Here is a 21,634-nt window from a genome sequence, read left to right on the forward strand (position 1 = left end):
AAGACAACTGCAGTTATAAACATATAGTCTCAGTGTACGTACCATGACAATGTACTCCACGAAACCAAAACACAAGTCCTAACTAGGAGCACCCATACAGCACTCCCTGCTTTGGGTGTAACGCTCACCACTCCACTATCACAGCTCATACAGGCCGAGAAAGCAGGCAATGGAAACATTCATATACTATTTCACTGCAAAAAGTGCTGGGAATCGCAGCACAGAGAAATTCAAGTCAATTTAGGATCATCAGAGTCTAACAGCTCTGACTCAGTGCTAGCCCTGAGCTGGTTCCTGCTCAGCAAGCTCTGTGCCTCTGCAGACGGCGTCCAAGAAGCTCCTTACATGCCACGCTGCATGCACAGTAAGTGTTAGCTGAGCCTGGGGGTGACCAAGGTCATAAGTTTTCCCACAACTCAAAGTTGGAGTTTAAAAACAATGCCCCCTCCCACCACCTTAAAAATAACTATAAAAACTAAAAAGATGACCAAAATAAAAACAGGCACAGAAGCAAGCTCAAGGTTAACAGGGCTGAAACTGTTGTTGAGCTAGTAAGTCCTGATGGTCCCAAGCTGATCCATATGGTCATATATCCACAATGTATTTCCAGAGATCCCGGATCTGAGAAGATCACTGGACCCAGCTCTGCACCTTCACACTTGTCAGGCTTTAACAGCTCAGACTCCATGCCAAAATAGCAGATCCTACTTGGTCTGGGAGCAGCAGAGTTGCATTTGCTTGGCACTAAGCCTGAGTTAATAAACCCTGCTGGATCTTGAGAATCTGCAAGGACGCAGCTTGAGCATGTCTGTGTCTGCCTCCAGTAATCTTGAATGAATGAAAGTTGACTGCACAAGTGGAGCTGACCACCAGCCTAATTCCCTCTTTACTATCTGCATGCAGAGAAAGAGGTTTAATAGTGCACCCAGCATCTCTTTCTAGGAATTACTGTTTCAAGGTTGGCAAATTTGATTTCCCTAGTCTGCTTATTCTTTAACATGCTCGATGATGGGAATCTGTCAAACAATATATACTAAATATGATAGGAACACCTCAGATTTGGATGCAGATATTGCTGCTGCATAGTGGTACCAGGAGACCTCAGAGACTTCACTAATGCAATATTTAAGCTACGAAAGGAGGAAAAACCCCCAGAAACCAACACAACACAACCCTGTCATTGCTGCTTCAGCATGGAGCCGTATGGGCTCTACCTGAATGATAATTTAGTCAGCAGCCAGAGGATCAGGAGTCATAACAAAGTGGTATAAAACCCAAGGTTCATACTGACTTCAAAAAAAAATCCCTTTTTTTCTTTTCTTTTTTCTTTTTGTTCTTTCAGCAATGTAGCTAAACCTAAGCAGAGCAAAGAAGTCAGATGTATGTTAGGGAGAGAAAAGCAGGGTGAGTACGGTGGCAGCCTGTCCCAGACTACAGCATGGCAGAGAACGCCTCGGCAAGCAATTGCTGCCATGGTGCCCTGAGCAGCCTCAGCTCAGGGTGCAGGCAGGTCAGGAGAGAGGCAGAGGAGAGGCAGCTCCCCCAGCAACACACTCATTCTTAGGAGGGAACTTCCTTGAATTTAATTTTGTAGCTCTAAAAGGTGAGCAGAGCTCTACCACCTGCAAACAAGGCTAGGCTCAAACAGTTTAGCTTTTTCACGACCCAGTAAGTACAGGAGGGGTATGGACTCAAAGGTATTAAAAAGAAACCCCACCAAAATAGAACAACCAAAACCAAAACCCACCAAAAAAACCAAACCTCCACAAGCTACATGCCAGGGTACATCCACCATTTTATACCTGTAGGACACCAATTCACCTATAGCAGCATGCAAAACAGAACTCAAGCATATGACACCGCTAGAGTGACTCTTCTCAGAAGAATCACCCAGTACATCATGGAGCTGTGCTTAGAAGGCAGAAGATAATAAATCTAGCACTAGAGCACTCGAACACACTAAAATAGCAAACCAAATTGCTACAGAAATATAAAAAAGCTATTGCACTACTGCAAAGATTAGTACAAGCTTCTCTTTAAAGAAGTACAGGTACAACAATTTAAAACCAAATCGTCAAATTAATCCCATCTACAACTACTTCAGGGTTTCAGGTTTTTTTGTTCAAGCATTAGGGAAATACTAAAGCAAGACCTTTTGCTAAGAGTAAACTAAACTACAACAGAGTAACACTTCACAGTCACAAGGCACATTGTATCTAGCATCTAAGCTGGTACTTAAGAAGCGCTTATATTAAATGCTAGTTAGAATAAACCTGCATTTATAAAATATAAGGAATACAAAGCTGTACACTTGCTGTATATCATGCCACACAGACTATGATTAAAATATGTGGTAAACATCAAGTGTGGTTTCAGTGTTTAATTTGAAAATATGTTTTACACCCACCTGAAGTAAATCATTTTTATCCTCTGTAATATTCAGCCTTTCAAGTTTGGCAAAGATTGATCCTTTTCCTGTGTTTTGAATGGGACTGAAGTGAACAGAGCTGCCTTGCTTATTAGCGTAACTTCAATGGAGCCTTGTCGTACCAAAACAGCCTATCTTTGTTTGTGCACTAGCATCAGCAATTGATCTAAGTACAGCTTTAGAGGTAGGCTGCTAGGCTACCTGCTGCTGCGGACCCAGGAGGTGCTACAGAATGGGAAAGAAAAAAATCTCTTATAACATCGGCGAAAATAACAAGTTTTATTCTTTTCCTTGTTTTTTCTTCTTTGAAGAGCCTAATCCTTCAATATCAGCTTATCATGTCGTCAAACCCCTGAATTTTAAGAAGTCTTTGAATTTTAAAATACCACTGTGTATTAAGAACTTCAGAGCTCCCAGTATGCACAACAGCATGGTGTATTTTCACAGCATGAAGAACGACTCAGGTATGTCTAAAAGCAGCTGAGCTACAGTATAGTATTAAATGTCAGGCAGCATCCAGCTCTCATGCCCAGCTGTGCTTCACTTCTGTATAGCATCTCAGGAGGGGCTACCTCTGCTTACAACTCATGAGGAGAAAACAGGCTCTTGTGACTTTCATCCTACAAAACGGTAACATTTAAACTATTAGAAGAGCAACACCTAACCTCTCCCTCCACCCCTCCACTTCTTGACATCTTATTTGAAAAGATTTTCTGGGGTGGTAGAGCCTGTGGTGGTGGGTATATGTGGAGGACAGCCGAACCAGACCCACATTAGTCCACTTGCTTCCCCCAAAATGCAAGGATACTAGCAACAGAAAACAGAAGCAGATGGCGTGGTACTTTTAAGTCAGAAAATTACTTCCAACCCCTGGGCTTTCTTTTAAAGGAAATCTTTGTTAGCTACACAGTAAACGAAGTTCAAACTACCCCACAGAAGCACTGATTTATACCTGTCATTTAGCTTGGCCCAAGCTGGATATCACATAACCTGTGCAGGCTGTACTTGGGCAGCTGCATTACGCTTATATTTCTTACAGAAGGGGCCATTCTACTTTAAAAATAGACACATACAAATGAGCATTTTCCAACTGAAACTTCACTTTTTGTTCAGAGATCCACACGCTAAACAAACCAGTACACTGTTCTTACTTCTCACCTACTAATGCTGAAAGCTAACAGTGCCATGTCTAATCTGCAGCTCTGCAGAGAAATTTAATTTTACCAGTGCACTAAATTCTCCTCTCTAAACTACCAAGGATGTTATGCATTAAAAAATTTTTGGAAATGTACAGATGCAATTGAGGGGACAGCTGGGTCCACTGGACCTTCATGTTCTACAGGGGAAGAAACAAATGGATTAAAGTTCCCTTTATTTATAAGTAAAAACCCATTGCTTTCTACTTCACTGGAAACATTGCTCTTTCATTTTTGCTGGTAAGTTGCAATTCAGTGAAGAATTACTTGTCTTGTTTGGGAAGCAGAAAGTGTAATTTTGAATTTTTCTTTAAAAAAATTAATCATGGAAAATACTTGAAAGGCTCACCGTGGTTCAGGACTCCACAGAGGTAGGTGCTAACCAAATGAAATCCAAATAGACATGGCTCAAGTGCAAACCTAAGATACTGCAAACTTTTACTAAGCATTTTGCACCTGCCCTTAAGGTTGGGTTTTATGAACGTTTCTGTGGTTTGAGCTCTAACTTAGCAGTCTGGATTCCCTGCCTCTGATTTGTGCCAGTGATATCCTGGCATTCTCCATCAAACTCCTCTTTAATAAAAAAAACAAAAAACACAAAACAAAAACACCACCACCACCACCCCCCCCAAAAAAAAAAACACCCCACCAAAAAAACCAGCCCCCAAACCTCCTATGAAACAGATTCTCTTTTTCAGTCCATCTGTTCTCCCTCCTTACTGTCAGATGGTACAAATCCTCAGTGCTTCAAGAGAAGCAACAAAGAACGCTAGAACTAACAGTAATTAGCATAGGGGCTTACTTAAGTTGTATCACCACGAAATAGGAAAAGAGACTGGGTTTCTTCTGTGCCACTTCCTCCACTGGACATCTACACACAAGTTCTTGCCTGTCATTCATTACTTCACAAACCATACTCCACAGGGTATGTTCCACTTTTATTCCCCCTTTCATTCACTTCTTGATATAGCGGACTTAGATTACTTTCTGAATCCCTCTCTCATTGTCACCCCACCATCTCCTCTGTCAACCACCACCTGTAACCTCACTAGCCTCAGAAGCACGTATACTGCTGACCACAAAAAGATCCAGAAAGAGTTCAAAGTGGCGAGGACCTTCTGCACACTGGCACTGAATTAATTATTGTTATATTTTTTAGTTTTAATTCATATTTTCTGCTATACCAGGAAATATCCAAGCAATCACCAAAACAACTAGAATGACCAGCCTTTCTTCATAGTCAGTGGAGAATGAAGAAGGTAATTGAGATGATTCAAAGAAGGTGGCAAATGTCAATCGTACCTTTAAATTGTCTAGGAGGAAAAAAAAAAAATATGAAACCCTCACTTTTCCCAACCTCAGGGACTACAAGTAGGCTAAGAAACCTCACTTCTCCCAGCACCAATGTCTGACAGGTACTCAAAGACAAAAAATCCAAAGAATTTCTATACATATTTGTGACAGATGTCCATTTTAAGTTGTATTTAAAATGGCTCTATTATTAAAAGTACAACCAGAGAGTTGGATTAAAATAAACTATCAGATTTCTATTGTGTCACATGCTCATGTGGACCAACCCTGAAAGGGTCCATCAGGATGCCCTCCTTCACATGTTCTGTGAGGACACGGTCTCTGTACTCCTTTTACTTTAGTACCACACATCTGGATGAAGCTATGAATGATGTGGTAGGTCCTGCCCCATGTGACATTCAGAAAGAGAAAGTCACTTGGGCCCAAACGTTGCAGGCATGAAGAGGCGCCACCTCTTCTAGTCACACTTACCAAAATTTGCATTAACTGTCACATTGTCGACATTAAAAAAAGAAAAAAGAAAAGAGACATAAAGCAAAGTTTTAGGGCCTTTGAAGAAGATACCAGTATCTCATCCTTCAGGAGGAAGGCACTCAAAGGCAAGAAGCTGGGAGGGAATCACAGGATACATAACTGCAGTCCAACCAGCACCTGTACATCAAAGGTTTGACCTTTCTGCTCCAAAAGCATGTCTTCTGAATGCTTTACAACACATATTTAAATGTGGCATCAATTTAAATTCTCAAAGCTCATCTAGTTTTCACAGTCTCAGCTTTCAGGAGCACACTTACCCAAACCCACATCCCCAGGGGTGCTGCAAGATGGTGCAGGCACACACCAGTGAGGGCCACAGCTGGCACCACCCGCGTGGGTGGCAACCAGAGCAGCTTTAGCCCCCAGAAACAAACCAAAACCTTAACTGGCAAAACTGGCCTCTGCAGCCTGGAGCAAAACCCCAAACCACAGTGTCTGTTTCCTATTCAAACTCTTTTTTCCCTCCACATTCACATGTAGGACAAGAGAGAGGTGGAGAGAGGATAAACTAGCAAGATATTCTTCAGAATACACCTAAAGTCAGCCAAAACCTTTTTCTTAAAGGCCTCTTTATTTGCTTTCTCATTTGATGACATGCTGGTATGAAGCTCTACTCCTTTTCCCTTCCTTCCACAGGACCAGGTTCTACCTGCTCACACAGATTTGATATCAACAGGAACATTCAAGATCAATTTGTCCTATTCACATAGGGATAGGATTTACAGAAAATTACTTGTAGAAAAATTAATACTGAAATCCTCCTTCACAAGATATAAGCAAGTAATTATCAGTCTGCATGAGCTCCCCCTCCACGCTTTCATCTCCTGCTACTTTCTCTCGCACCAAGTAAATTAAAAAAGGAAACTATCTTACCTCAGTAATGTGTTTAGAAAAACTACACTGCACTAAATCATGCCTCTGTCTGCTACTACCCATTAAACCTAGCGCATGTCATTAGCATGGGCAGAGGTTACAGGCTTTCTATTCTCTTTCTTTGTCATCCATGCTGAGCTGCAATCCACAGCAGAGGCAACAGTTAGTTCCATGGCAAGACAAAACCGGGGCTGGTACACCCAGACAGCTGCCCACTGATCTAGGACACTCTCTGAAAAAGAGGCACACCAGAGAGATCAGCTGGCAGAAAGCTTTCACAATCTCTTGGAGCCCTCAGCGTGCAAGATAAAGCAATCTTTCATCTCTCCTCCCGAGGCATGTGTGGGGGCAGAGGCAGGGGGAAATCTCAGCAGAGGAAGGTAACCTGGGAGGAAGCATGGAAGAAACTGCAAACCTTGGAGGAATCTGACCCAAACCCACAGGAATCTCAGCATTCATTAAAAGGAACAAGGAAATGCACAAGAGCTTTCTTATTTTGTCCAGGTATGCATATTACCAATGCTAGCTAACTACAGGTATGCTAATTTTTCTATTCCTTAGAAGACACGTTCACTTTTACTAGAAGACCCAAAGGTGTCCATGAAAGAACTTTGAGGAGAGCAGACTGAGCTGGATACCTGCCCTTTTTGGGGTGGAAAAGGGGCAGTTGCTCCTGCCTAGGAGTGGGACCAAAAGAACCACATTAAAAACCAGCAGGAATGGGAAGGGATTACAGAAAGGAAGCAAGGGCCAGGAAACCATCCGCATACCATGATATGCTCTAATAACCTGACCGTCTCAGGAGTGAGCCCTGCTCGCAGGAGCTCTTCCATTAGGAAATACAAGTAGCAAAGAAACAAGACCTTCAGAAGGTAATGGTTTGTTGGGCTTCCAGCATTGGAATAAAAACATCACAGCCAAATAACACAGAACCAAAACAAGCCAACTCCAACAGCCGATTCCTGTAAAATAAGATAAAAAAAAATATCTATCAGCTCACTCTTTTTAATTGACAACCTTAAATTCAGAGCAAAACAGCCTGTTCTCCTACAGCCAGCATAAGAATCGTAGAAATTGTCGTCTCTGTTTGAATTTGTTACCAGCCAAGCCTAACCCTGCTCTGACCTGCACATGTGAGTGCTCTGGTCAGGCACAAACTGCCACAGCCCAGGCCAGCACCCTGGGAAGGCAAGGAGTTAACAGGTTGAACGGGATGACACACAGGCACAATGCAGCCACCAACCTTGGCACTAGAGCCTTCCCCCTTGCCAAGGGCAGCATCCCTTGCTTTCAGCATGCCTGACCTCCCAAAAGCAGGAAAGTCATGGCACAAGTGTTTAATTCATTGAAATACTTACCTCAGAAAACAATAAATTAGAAAGAAAAAAAACCACCAACACACCCCAAATCCTATTCCCCCTTTCTAATTAAGACGATTAAACCAAAGTGTGCTCCATTACTTGAGCAGATAATTTTTATGCATGTGCTGCTCTCTTACAGGAGCAATGCTTAAAAAGGTACACTGCCATTTTCTTGCCTCACTTACAACATAAAGTCCTCAACAGACAAACTCTGACCTTCACTGGGTTCAGACTGGATTAACCCAGATTGAGATAAATTCCAACGGAATAATACTGTTAACTATTAACAATGATTAGTATCACAACTACATCCTTTCCCATGATTTTCTTAAAGACGGACATGAAGTTAGCACCCATGAACTGATACAGAAGAGTGAAAATACATGGCTTCAATCTTCAGGTGGAGCCAAGCAAAACCCATCAACAACAGCGACAATTTATCATACAACTATTTATGCTGAAAAAGAAGAGATCAGTTAGCTCATTATTCTACTTAGTAGGCAGGGTCCCAACCAGACACAAAAGCTGGAAAAGGCTCCTGAGTTCACATTTGCCAAACAGCATTCCCTTTTCAAGTAAAACAGGGCCCGAACTACCGTATGTCTGCACAACCTATTCAGCAATCTTGCATTCACAGAATCATGGAAAGTTTGGGGTGGAAGGGACATTAAAGATCATTCAGTTCCAATCCCCCTGCCACAGACAAGGACATCCAAGTCTCTAATGTACTACTGAGCCTCTTAACACAGATAAGCCCAGCTGGCATCATCAGCAACAGTTTAGCAAACCTTTGGTTTCACCAGTAAAACATAACAGCAACCACTGCTGTTGTACCCACAGACATATTTCATGGTGCTTAATTTCCAACTGAAACCTGGTGTTTAGCATAAAACAAAGAAAAAGCTCTCCACCAAGGGAAGGGGGTAGAAGTACATTCCTACTTGTCTCATATTCCATCCCAGAAGATGGCTACAAAGCCTAACAGAGAGTTGCTGTGAATGTGGGTGATGACTCAAAAACAGCAAGAACTTTTAATATAAAACTTTCAACTGTTCTCTTGACCACCCTGATCACCTGCATTCCCTGGCCTGTAGAAAAAAGGACAGGCATTTTACAGCCATTCCTAAAACACCCTGCTTCCTTAAGCAAGCTACCTACAACTATTTAGTTTCCATGTCTTTGCTAGGTCTGAGGTTGTAGGTGAGTTTTCCTGTGCACGTATTAATCATCCATGTTTCATTCTTGATTATCAGACACGAAACCAAATTGTGCCCTCTTTACTTAATAAATTTAATATAGAAACAGCAGAGTTGCATAGGCACACACAAAAGCAGAAGAAAGCCTGAAAAGTCCTTTTTAACTGACAGGAATTATAGTAATATATCTTATTTCTAAGATTCAAGGTGAAATGTATGTTATTAAAATACCATCACTTGGCCTCCCTTACAAAGAAGGTAGCCAAAATCTTCTTATGCAATCAAGTTGTTACAAAATAGCTAAGATTTTAATTACGACTAGTTATTTTGCTCTGCCTTCCTGAAAAGAGACCTACTTCATCCTACCAGTACCTATGTACAATAAACAAAGCTGGTTTTGGTAAAAAGTTACGCTGTCAAAGCTACCGTAAAGTGAAGCAAACTCATAATTTTTACATAGCTTAAGCAACAAGAGGGCAAGTGTGCATGCTGACTTATTTTCAGGGATAAATACTTCCTGGGAAAGGTTAAGGGACAATGTTTCTCCCCACATACCATCATTTGGACAAAGACCAGACACTATGCCAAGACTCCAATTTCACATGTCTTTCACATGAAGTTATTCCTCATAATCCACCATGGTTTAAACCATATTTTAATGCACATTTAATGCAATTACAGATACAGCCACAACAGGGAGCAAACGTACAAGATCAAGAAGTGCAAACAGCACAATCTTCTCCAGGGAGCTGAGCCAAAAGCTTATGCAGTGGTTCTGACCCATACTTGGAGAAGTGAAAGCAAAGCAAAAGTCTTGCCGCGATTAGAAGCAAATCACACATCAAACAGTTAAAACTGTTACTTTAGATACCTCAGCAGAAAACTATAGCATGGATGAAAAATCCCCTTATGAAAGTTGAAAGAACAATTCTGCCCCACAACTGATCTAATCCAGTAGAGAGCTGCACTCATCTAGCACATAGTGACTTGTACACAGCGTGTATTTAACAGCCAAACTAGCAGAGTTAGTTCTGCTGATCAAACTCTGGCTGTAATCTGGAGATTGTTACTGTGTCAGGTCAGTTTCCCTGACAGTCTGCCAGAATTGGGTCCTAACTGAAGCTGGAAGCCAGCTTTCACCTTGATTCATGGAGCGTGTTTGTGTATTGATTGCTTCAGACCTTGCTTGTCACAAGCAGCTAGAATCTTTACAGCATCACAAAACCATTAGAAACAGCAAAACAATGGGGGAAGCAGACAAGGTAGATGTTGTACACCAGGAAAAACAAACCATAACTGTGCTCAGAACAATATATTCCACTTACCACTTTTTCATAAAGCAAAGAAAACATGAAGCAAGCTCATTTAAATTCCTAAAGGCAGTTCTATCAGCTGACTGGGCTGTTAGAACATTCATTTTCACATCAGTTTTGCCACAAGAGAAGAAATTATGACTTCCCATTTGTTCTAAATTATCTTAAAAAAACCCAAACCAAAAAAAAAAACCCATGACTTATTCATCTGCTGTTTATATATATAAATCTATGTTTTAAAAGAAAATATAACATGACCCTTTACTACAAACCCTACAAACCCTTTACCAGTTCAAAATGTTGATAAGGATTTGACAAACCTGGGAGCATGTACCATGCTCCAAGAGCCTACTTTTTCTGTGAGGCACGAGTGAAGAACAGAGGTAGAGAAAGTCAAAATGCCCCAGGTTAGACTCCTGTCTAAAATTTCAGAGTTAATAGCAAGGAAGAGAACTGACTCTTGCAAAAATACTGTTACGATCAGATAAGACTGTGTAACTACTTGCATGTAGAAGAAAAACCACAAGGTGAAATAAGGTTTCCCTTCCTCATCATGTTTTTATCTACTTTTGCTCCTTTGAGTGTAACAGTCCCAACCAGTGTGTGAATATGAAGACAGAAGTTGAAGTACCTTGTAATCCCTGAATTCAGTTCTCAGCAACCACCCCTTCTGGCTGGTTAGAGAGACTGGCCTCAAATAGAAAGGCCAGTTTCTACTGGTTCTACAGTCTCTTTATCAGGGGCTACTTCTACCCACACAGCCTCCTGTTTCTGGATGCTGAGGAAGGCTTACCCTGTATCACTGGGAGTTTAGCCCAAGATTTCCAGTTATGTGACCAAATACCTATGTGGGCCCGAGATGTTTGGGGAGCAGGTCCAGCCAGACCTGTCACATATCCACCGGGCCAGGTATCCCTCACCAGGTCTCAGACCCCTTCAACCATTCCATCAGGTCACAGTCAGCCAAGACTGCCATTATCTCAGACTGCACCCTGCCTAGTGGCTAAAAAATTACGGAAGAAGTCAATACAGCTTTCTCTTCTTCCTCTCTGCTTTAGAAAGCAATTGCGAGGCTGCAAGGGGAGAAGATTCAGCTAGCTAATATAGTCAACCGGAGTGGTTTTAATTAGTTTTCCAATTGATCAGGCAGCTGAATTAATTCTCCCTGCGACATATGATCGCTAGTTCGCTACCCAAGAGAAAAGTGGGAAACACACAGCCAAGGAAAGAGACTTGCAGAGGTAGCTGGCCACCAGTCATCTTACCTGTCATGTCAATCTACACCTTCAGATCACGTACCAGGTATGTCTCATGTTAACTCTGTTTACCTTTAGAAAGCTACAAGCCTGAAATATGCTCAGCAGCTCCCCTCAGTAAAAACAGTTACTGGCAACTACAGCACCAGGGCCAGAGGACTGCATCCAATCCCTCCTCCATCTGAGTCTAAGCACCAGCATCTTCCACACACGTCCTAAAAATTACTGTTCTTCAGAAAGTGGTCCATATTTTGGCATAGCCATGTGATTATTAGGTTTGTGGGTACTAATGTGTATTTTCCCATTCTGTACAAGTACTTAAAACGCTCAATGGCAGGCATGGAAATCCTTCACCAAGCTTCAGGTCTGGACCCAGCATCTGCCCTGACACCTGCCCCACAGTCCTTCATGTGGTCTTCACACTTCCCACTTCCCTGTTGGCACTATTTCTGTTCTCTCAGCTGTCTCCCTGAAGGATACAAGAGTCTTATCTGTGAAGCTAAAGCAACGGGAATAGTTACGAAGCAAGCTTTTTAAGATGAAGAAATGCATTTACTTGTAACGAAACCACTAAGTTAGCTTCAGAGCAAGAAGCAGGGAGGAACTCTACCAACAACTGTCACACATGCTACAAAACACTGTGAAGCAGTTGACTGTAAGAACAAACCAATGATTGTAGAAGATACACTATGAAAGGACACACCTCATTAACTTTCCATACACTGGGAAGAATTTTTACTAAATAAAGTTCACTGTTCTGTGCCATGAGTAAAGCCAGCAGAGGCTCCAACTTAAGAATGGTTATGGTAGGAAAAAATTGCTTACAATTGGAGAAAAACCACTATTTATCATTTCTGTAGATACTGCCTATTTCAAACTTGTCTAACACTCCCCACCCCCTCCCCATCTCCCTCCAAAAATAAATACCAAGGATTGACTATGAGGGTTTGTAAAGGGATGAACAGGTTGTTAAGATGCATCGAAACACCACCTCTGCCAGCATTAAACTTTTCCAGGGTTCCAGAAACTGGGTTGCCACACTGACTATTTAAAAGATGCAGCTTCATTCCTACCAGTAGGTATAAGAGCCACTAAGGACTGCAGCTTGGGGACCAGGAGGTGGGCAGGTGAAGTGAGGTGAAGGAGGTACCAAGTCAACTCTATCCATCTCCACTTCTGAAACCACAGACTCCAGTAGTAATTGAATTCAATATTAATTGAGGAAATTCTGGTTTCATTAAGTGTTTCCAAAGAATATATATAGTGCTTAGTGGCAGACAGGTTAACAGGTAGGAACTGAAGCAGCACAGGAGGATAAAGGAATCATTACAAAGCACAGTAATAGAGAACGCAAGAGCAAGAGGGCTTGTACACAAGGACACACATCTCCCCAACTCCAGATTCTGCAAGACCAAAAAGAAAGGATTGACAGCTTTCATGACAGACAAGAAAATAAAGAGAATGCTTGTTAACAAGGAGACAAAACTTTTCGAAAGTATCCGACTTAGCATTTCATTGGTATTTTCATTGAAATGGAAACACAGCACATTATATATTAAACACCACTGACCTTTCTATCCAAACACGAGCTCTCACAACACTAGTTATGTTTCAGATTTTCAATGGGATAAGGACTACTTTGTATTTTAGAAAAATACCCCACCAGTCCTTCCAGAGCAAATACTTTTACTAGTAGTTGCAAACTGCAATTGCCCTCTATGGTTAAGCAATCCCTGACAACCATTTGCCACCAACACAAGCTTCTGTAGAGGCCTGGCTAGCTGCAGTCATTTAACTTGGAAAGGGGAAAGCAGTCATGGCTGCTCGAGCTTGTTTGAGGAGAGGAGTAAGAGAAGAAAGGAAAATTCAGGAAAAAGAAAGAAGAGACACCCACTTCAACCTTTCCTAGGAAGTCCCTGCCTTTTCCACAAGTCACATCTTTCCTATTCTGCAGTTTTTCCCTGGAACAGAACATCCTCTTACTGAATGCAAGGGGAAAAAAAAAAATAAAATCTACTCTTCAAAATTTTCTAAATCCATCTAATTTCTCTCACTTTAATAACACACATACAGAGGCTAGCTACCCTCTGAACTGCTCCTGCTGCCCTGTACCTTCATCCAGGGAAGGCTCTACACTTGTAAAGTCTCCTTTTAACCTGCACCTGTTCCAAACAGTGGGAGCCACCACCAAGAACTGCTGTTGCTGCTGCTGCCCAGGAAACTGCTGCCCCAAACCACACTGATTCTCTGTGCAAAAGAAAGTAATATTTGTATTTGTGACTTCTGTGGTTTTGGGAGCTCACCCAAACACCAACATAAGCGAGGCGCTTGTTACGCACTTTTCAACAAAACGCTGCCTGCAGCAACGGAAACTCAAAGCATCCTTCTGTAGAACTAAATTCTGAACTGTACTGACATTTCCCTAAAAGAACCAAAACGTGGCTTCATGAGAACAAAACATAGCTGTGTTAATTTCCCAGTAAATTCAGAACCTTGGGAATTTCTGTCCACATGCGCCTACTTTTGTTGCCCCCACTCCCCCAATACGGTATAGGTTTCTGAACCATCATCAAAGCCGAGATTTTCTGGCAGCACTAGAGGGACAGAAAAACAGCTTGACAGTGCCCAAGAAAGGACTTTTTCTGATAGTTAAGACTTTGAGTACTTGTTAAAACATGTCTCAGCACCTTCCCTAGTGGCAAAAGATCAGGCTCAGTGACATTCCCACCCCCTTAATCCCAACTTGATAAGGAAGGATGACAGCGGCATCTCTCCAGAGCTGTCCCTGGCTCTCCTCCCTGCCCAATACAATCAGCTGATGTCCCACCACATGTCTATGCAACTCCATCATTCCCTACAACACACTTGGTACTAAAATTTTAGTAAGCCTGTAACTAATGATACTAACATTAAGATGGTACCTCTGAAATTCAGTGGTTAACTGAATGAAAGCCACTCTTTGACTTCCCTCCTTCCCATACCCTATGCATTCCCTACATAAATTGAAGGTGACATAGCTGAAACAGCTGAACGACTGTATGAATGACTAACTTCTTTGTCAAACTTCATTTGGGAACAGGGTAATTTACCCAAACAGCAAGGAAAAAACCCTAAACAAATCTGGTGAAATACAATCCTTTAAACCTGGGTCATTCAGGTAAAACTGATAAATCTGAAAAAGCCAAAGGATGCTTACACTTAAATCTACAAGCCACTTGCTGTCAAGCAGTGACAAGGCAGTATCAAGGGAAAGTTAAAGAACATTTTATGAAGTCGTTTAGATTTAATAAAACATCTCTTATTAAAGGCAAAATTAATCCTTTGTTGTATTCTGGTGCATAGGGTATTCTAATTATAAAGCCAAATTTTTAATAATGAGGTCTCCGGAGTCTACTTTCAACCTCTACTGAAATGTATATTTAGTACAAATATTTTAACCTAAGTATGCTAAGAATTACAGAAGACTGAAACAAAGAGTTGTATATAGTTTGCATGGAATAAAAAAGTACTTGAGTCTTCCAACCGATCATTGATTCCTCCAAATGATCACTTACATCTCATTCTTTCACATGCAAAACAATTGCACAATGAACAAATTATCACATGTGAAGAAGTCTGACAAAATTATATACATCAGGAAAACAGCAAACATTTATTAAATTTAGGGGAAAAGTGAGAAACCCCGCACCATTGATAATTACCATACACTATGCACATTTTGTGCACTAACTCTCCAAAGTACAAATGGCTATGATTAAAACTAAGGGCAAACTACAGTTCCATTTGACTCACATTTGCAAAATCGTAATCAGTAAGAAAGAATAGGTTAGCAAGTCCTTCACTACGCAGGAAGAATAATAAAATAAATAGAGATCATAAAAGTATTCTTTAATATGCATCCTCAACCACCTCTGCACACCAAACCTCTAAAGAAAGTTATTAATTTCTCATTACAACATATGAACATCTTGCAAATAAGAATGTCTTTTTCCTAACGTCATCCTGATTTACCTCAAAGCATAGCTCCTAGTGACTTTGCATGCCAAAGGTGAGTTCACAGTCACTGCAATAAGTGGTCATCTGTGAGAAGTCTGGATTTCTAGAGTACTTGGGTAGGATCACCTTGGATTTTCCCCACAGATTCAAGTGGGATGGAACAATTTTATTTGGAAGAAACCAAGAAAAAGTTAGAAGTCTCTGTCAGGATTGTTCTAACAGCAGACAATTACTTGCAACTGTGATACACGGAACATGCTTTCACTCAAGAAAAAAATACACTTGCTGAATTCATATGAGATTTCAATGATTTGTCCCCCTTAGCTATGACAGCCAATAAACATGATGATGGGAGGTGGTAGATTCATGTCCTACACGAGACTAGACAAACTGCATACATGCAGTATTCACTAAGGCACAACAAAGGTACTTGTAAGAGATGCTTGGAAAGTAAAACCCACTGAGCAGCAAATCTGAGAGCAGTACAGCAAAGAAAACCTATCCAACCAGCAGAAAGGGCTCAAGAGATCTAACCAGGCAAGTGGAACAACAACAAAAAAAAGTGGAGGGAAAAGCTCAGAAGAGCAGCCTAGGATTGTTTTGACTGTTTTATTTAACTGCCACTAAGATTGGAGCATCACCATTCCGCCTATTTTCCAAGAATATTTCCATTTATTGAGGTGCGCAAATTCAGAAGGAAACTAATAGGAAGGGCCAAAACGTAAAAATCTAAGAGGAAACATGAACAGAGAATGGAAGCTATGCAAAATGTATTTACTGCTCCTTTCATGGAGTGATCTGTAGCTTAACTTCAGTATGAAACTTATTAATTATCGTCACAGGTATTTGTATTGTTACAGTAGTTGGGTTCATTCAGTACAGTATTTACAGGTTCAATAAAAATCTCAACAATTAGGTACTGCTTCCCTGAATTTACTTTTCGAGCAAAAAAGCATTTTTAGAATTTTACAAGTTTGCAACTAGTTTTAGATGAAACCATATCAAAACTCACCATCTTTTCCCCCAAAAGTTGAGGCAAAACTGATATTTAAGATAGTTTACACTGGAGTTACAAGGAAGCATGATTCCAAGGTTTTTCCATTGTGGTCACTATAAGACAGCTAAGATTGATCAGCTATCCTAATTCTGAATTTTTCTAGTTTAAGAAAAAACACAGCTGTGAGCAATTTCTTGTTTGCTTGGGTTTGCAATATGCAGTATTAGCACAATTAATATAGCTATTGTACAACCCAAGACATGAAATATGTATTTCCTCTAAATCCTAACCCCCCAAAATTTTAAAAAGTAACTGATCAAAGCAATAGTATGCTAGATCAACAGTAAATTTCCTACTGCTATATGATGTGTGCTTTACATTGAGTAGTGACAGCTGTTCTTTTTTAAATAAAGCCCATTTTCTTACTGGTCTCATTAGTGCAGCCCTACCTGCCCAGCTGTATTAGTCACTTCCTGATGAGCACTTGGAACACCTACATGGAATCAAAACACCTCCTACTACATCCAACACAGTACACAGGTTTAACTGAAACATTAAAGCTGCAATTGAGCAAACCTGTTCCCTGTGCCATCACACGTAAGGGTGTCGTGTGCCAAACGCTCAGCATAGGAACTCTACTGCTTCAGAGAAACACCAAGTCCTTTTCCTAATGCCCACACCCCCCATGACCCCCCCAACAAATGATGTTCAAAGAGAAAGAGAGGAGGAATAAAAACAAACTAATAGTCTTAATCTCATGGTTACCCTCTTCCCACTTCCAGGGCCTGAGAAACAGGTAAAAAAAGGGAGAACACAATCAGTATCTCTCTGCTACTTGATGGAAGGGGGGGGTGCCTTCAAAAAACTTTTTGTAATGCACAATACAGTAATATAATCTGTTACAGGCTTTTATGATTTTATACTTCCAAATTTCACAACTGCTCCACTTTACCACTAAAGGTATCTGTGTAACAGAAACACAAGGCTACTGAGCTTGATCTTCAAAATCACTGTGTTGAAATCACAGTTGAGTAACAGATAGCATAGGCTAGTCCAGAACTCCTCCAAGCTACAAGAACGCTTCGTATGACTCTGCAGTAGTAGGGGGAAGAAAAGCAAAAAAAGCTGTAATTTCACTGCCGTGAACATACTTCAGCCCCCCCTCCACAGGTGTACAGTGATAGCAAGGAACAGTGAAGAGTTTAAGACAGCTCTAACTGATGTGTCCTGAAGGTTGTTCAGCCTCGGCTTAAGTGTCTCAGTTCAGTGCTAGAGAGATACCACCAGTGTAAAGCACGGCCAGCTCTCTGAGTCATCTGCTACATGGATCACACTTGCTCAAAAGCAGCTGGACTGACAAAAGCACATGATAGGTGATTACAAAGATTCTTCTGCAAGGAAGTCTTTCTTCCTGACAGTGTATAATTGACCAGGAGAGAAAAACAAGACAAACACTCCAACAACATGACAGAGATAAGAGTCCACGGCTGAGTAACAACTCCTTCCCCCAAAGTCACACGGCATATGACAGAAGTTAGATTTCTTCCAGTACAAATCCTTTACTTTCAGTGGCATTGCTGAATAATCCACAAGGTGACCAAATTAGTCTTAAACTGTAAAAACCTCTACCTTTCCAGAACACAACTGCAAATACTGTAAACTACGGGATCGCCATGGAAAGGAAATACCATTTTAAAAAGCTCCTGACAGTGGAAAGGAAGCTCATCCAGGAAAGGCAAGAAGAAAAACAGCAAAAGTTGGAAGCTGGCAAGAATACAGGTCACTCTCCAGGATCTTCACAGCACTCATTAGATAAGCATACACCTTTTGAAGAAGCTCAAGTTCCTGACATAAATAAAGGTTTTATAACCCACTCAAAACTTATCAGCCAGCTGTTTAACTTCATTTCATCTACCTTTTCTTACTCCTTGGGCAGTACTTCTGCATTTTTCAAGTGTCTCTATAGACCATTACAAAAGATATATGATAATTTGACATATTCCAGATCTAGTTCTCATCAGTTTTTCTACCATGGCTTACATACATGAAGGAATCTATTAAAAATCATACACCTTTCAGAGTGCTTTTAATGTTTCAATGCCCGTTGGTTCAGCATGTATCAGTCTTCATGCTGTAAGGTTTGTCCAAATCCAGAAGCAGGTTTTTCATGATTAGTACACAACACTGATTTTGGACCCAAAAATTGAATCAATTAGTGCTTCCATGAAATTTGTCTTCCCAGACAGACTTCACCCCTGAACTCAGAGACACTACATGAAACTAAAACCCTGAAGGAGACCAGTTTAGTTGTACAGGTATAAACCTAACTTAACAAGAATTGAATAAAAGGCTACACAGTCTTCAAAGGTACAAACACATACAGGATATTAAAGAATGGACTTAACACATAGAGGCTGGGTAGCTGAGCACAATCTCTGTGCAAAACTTGATTATTTTCCCTGTGGATCTAGCTCCTGCATATATAAAGAGCACAATGGCTTTAACGAGTTCATTCAAGCAGCGTGCAAGCATATTTTGTGATAAATATAGAAACTCATGTTTACTGCATCTCAGTAGCAAAGCCCTCCCCATGCACACCAGGCCAGGCACAGCCAGAACCAGAATGGATTTCACCAGAATCCCCAATAAAACACCCTGCAACTACCTAGAGCTACCAAAAGACTACCTGGAAGCCAACATAAGCACTTTAAGGATGCTAAAATCCTTCCACAACTTGTCAGATGTTGGTATCAAAAACTGGAAGGAAAAAACCCCCTAGAATATCTCCATCAGGAGATAAACCCAGAATGATGATGCTGCAGCCTGTCCAGTGAAGCATACAGCTAAACTAAGGACCAAGAGGAAAACAATGAAGTGCAACAACAACCAGCTACCACCTTCCAGTAACTTACAGCACATTTACCCAACCACTAACAGTAGTTTCATAAAAAAAATATAAATCAACAGCAAACCCCACACCCAAACCACCCAATTTCAGAGACTGTTTTTCTCTGGTACCCTAACCATCTGTTTTGTTCATTGTTTTCACATAAAAGCAATCTGTGGAGACGAAAACACACAATCACTGGTCTTTGCTAATTGTTCTTTCTCTCATAACTTTATACAACAGCCTGCATGAATTCCCTTGGAGAGCTATTCCCTTGGAGAGCTATTTCACAAAGGCATCCTCTATAACTTAGGTCAACCAAGGTAACGGCAATGCAGTCTGTCCTCTGCCAGCGGAGGGAGGGAACCACTTGGAAATTGCTCCAATTAAGCCAGATCAGTCTAATCAAAAACAGTCTTGAAAACACAGTTTCGAGATTTATTTAAAAGCCATTTCTCTTAAAATCAGTGCAAGACATTTGACTTCAGATTCTTTACAGACCAGGAAATGCCAGACACAAAGCATGGTCTGAAATGCACTGCTTGCAGATACACGTCGGGCGTTAGGAAATTTTGCTGTTTGCAATAGTTAAAAAAACAGTAACAGCAGGCCATAGAACTCTTCTACCATTTCCTCAAGCTTCCCAACAGAGCGCACTCGGAGAAGCACAGGCAGCCTTCTCATCCAACCAGGCCAAATTCAGCACATAATGGTGCCACACAGTGAGTCCCTTTTGACAGCATTGAAGGTGTTGGCTTTGAGAACTGCTCAGATATTGCGCCCTTCTTCCCAAATTCAGAGACTAGAAGGGCCCTCCAAGGTCCCTCCCTTCCATCCCAAACACACAGGCTCACACCAATTTCCATCCTCCCTTCATTAACTGCTAATTTTATAGTTTGCATTGTGCCAAAACTTCTTTACAAGTGTCTACCTAATTTACCCCCTTCCTTGCAATTAGGAAGAGTGGTCATTTCTCCTGCCAGATCTCCTTATGCAGTTCTGCATCTGTTCAACAGCTCTCTTCTCCTTGCAGTCCTTCCTGGTTCCTGCCATTTTTCTTAAACCCTGGTGCCCAAGATTCCAAATAAAACCTTGTCACATACAACAGCATCCCTGCTCTCCTCTCTCTGCTACATCCTCAAGTTGCATTCACCTTTTAAGTGGTTCCACCATTATTAGCTGCTTGCATCATCTGTTGTCATTAACTCAGATCTGCTGCCTCATACTAATGTTCCAACAGTCAGGTGAGCTCCTACTTGAAAAATTAAAATCAAAAAACCTCTTCCTTGCTCTTTCTTTTCACCATAAGGACTGATAAAACAAAATTCTCCTAAATCAAAACTCGATACAGAAGCTAAATGGTAAGCTAGCATCACAAAACTGGCCATCTGGTCCCAGTTAATTACTGAGGCAAGGAGAGGGGACTGCCTCCTGGTCTTCTCTCCTTCCCCCAAACTAATATCTCAATGTTTCTCACTAAGAAACATGCTTCTAGATTGTGAAAGCTGTAGTTACAGCCCATTCATGCCAATGCACATGCTAGAAGCATGGGTTATATACAACTTTAAAAATTTCTATATTAATTGTAAAAATAGGCTTAAAATTTTTATGGGTCAAAAGCAGTACACCTACAGAAACATAAGTTAATCACAGTGGAAAATGATATATTGGAATAGTAATGAATTTATTTTGGTTGTTGTCTCCAAAATAAGTTTATTTTTTTGTACTTTTACCAAGAGACTGTACAACCAAGCTCAAAAAAACCCTTCATCTACAAAGATCTCAAAATTATGCATACTACTTCTTCCATGACAGTGCTGTACATTGTTCCGCTGTGCATTTTAAAATAACATCCCATTTAACAACAGTCCAGGTATTTTGTCTTTGAAGGAAAAAAGAACGCACACCAAAAAACCACCACCCCCCAGAATAAACCACCACAACCCACACAATAAAAAACAACCCCCCTTCTATTGTTTTGAGCTCTGCATCTTTTCACTTGTTATTCAAAGAGGTAAGGGGCAATGAGGAACTTATTTCCTGCACAAGAGCTCTCAAAAATATTTCTCTCAAGAAAATAACGATCATACTTGGCACTGCTTGGCTGCAGCGAACTAAAGCTGTTGAAATAAACCAGATCAAAAGAAGAGGTTCCTTGTCTGCAAGAATATTCACATGAAAAACCTTCACTTGTAAAACGGCCTTAGGAATAATCTATTTTATGTTATAAAACACTTGGGGATCCTTTAAAATTCTAGCTGGTTGAGAGCTGCTTATTTAATGATG

General features: G+C 40.9%; 1 protein-coding gene across 2 annotated transcripts in view; it reads right to left on the reverse strand.

Annotated features, from left to right (window-relative positions):
• The window catches only part of RNF217 (ring finger protein 217), a 64,510-nt gene that overhangs the window by 32,020 nt on the left and 10,856 nt on the right, over positions 1-21,634 (reverse strand). The gene's annotated exons all lie outside the window — the stretch shown is intronic.

The sequence above is a fragment of the Falco cherrug genome, chromosome 6 (genome assembly GCF_023634085.1).
Source record: "Falco cherrug isolate bFalChe1 chromosome 6, bFalChe1.pri, whole genome shotgun sequence".
NCBI classification, from domain to species: Eukaryota; Metazoa; Chordata; class Aves; order Falconiformes; family Falconidae; genus Falco; species Falco cherrug.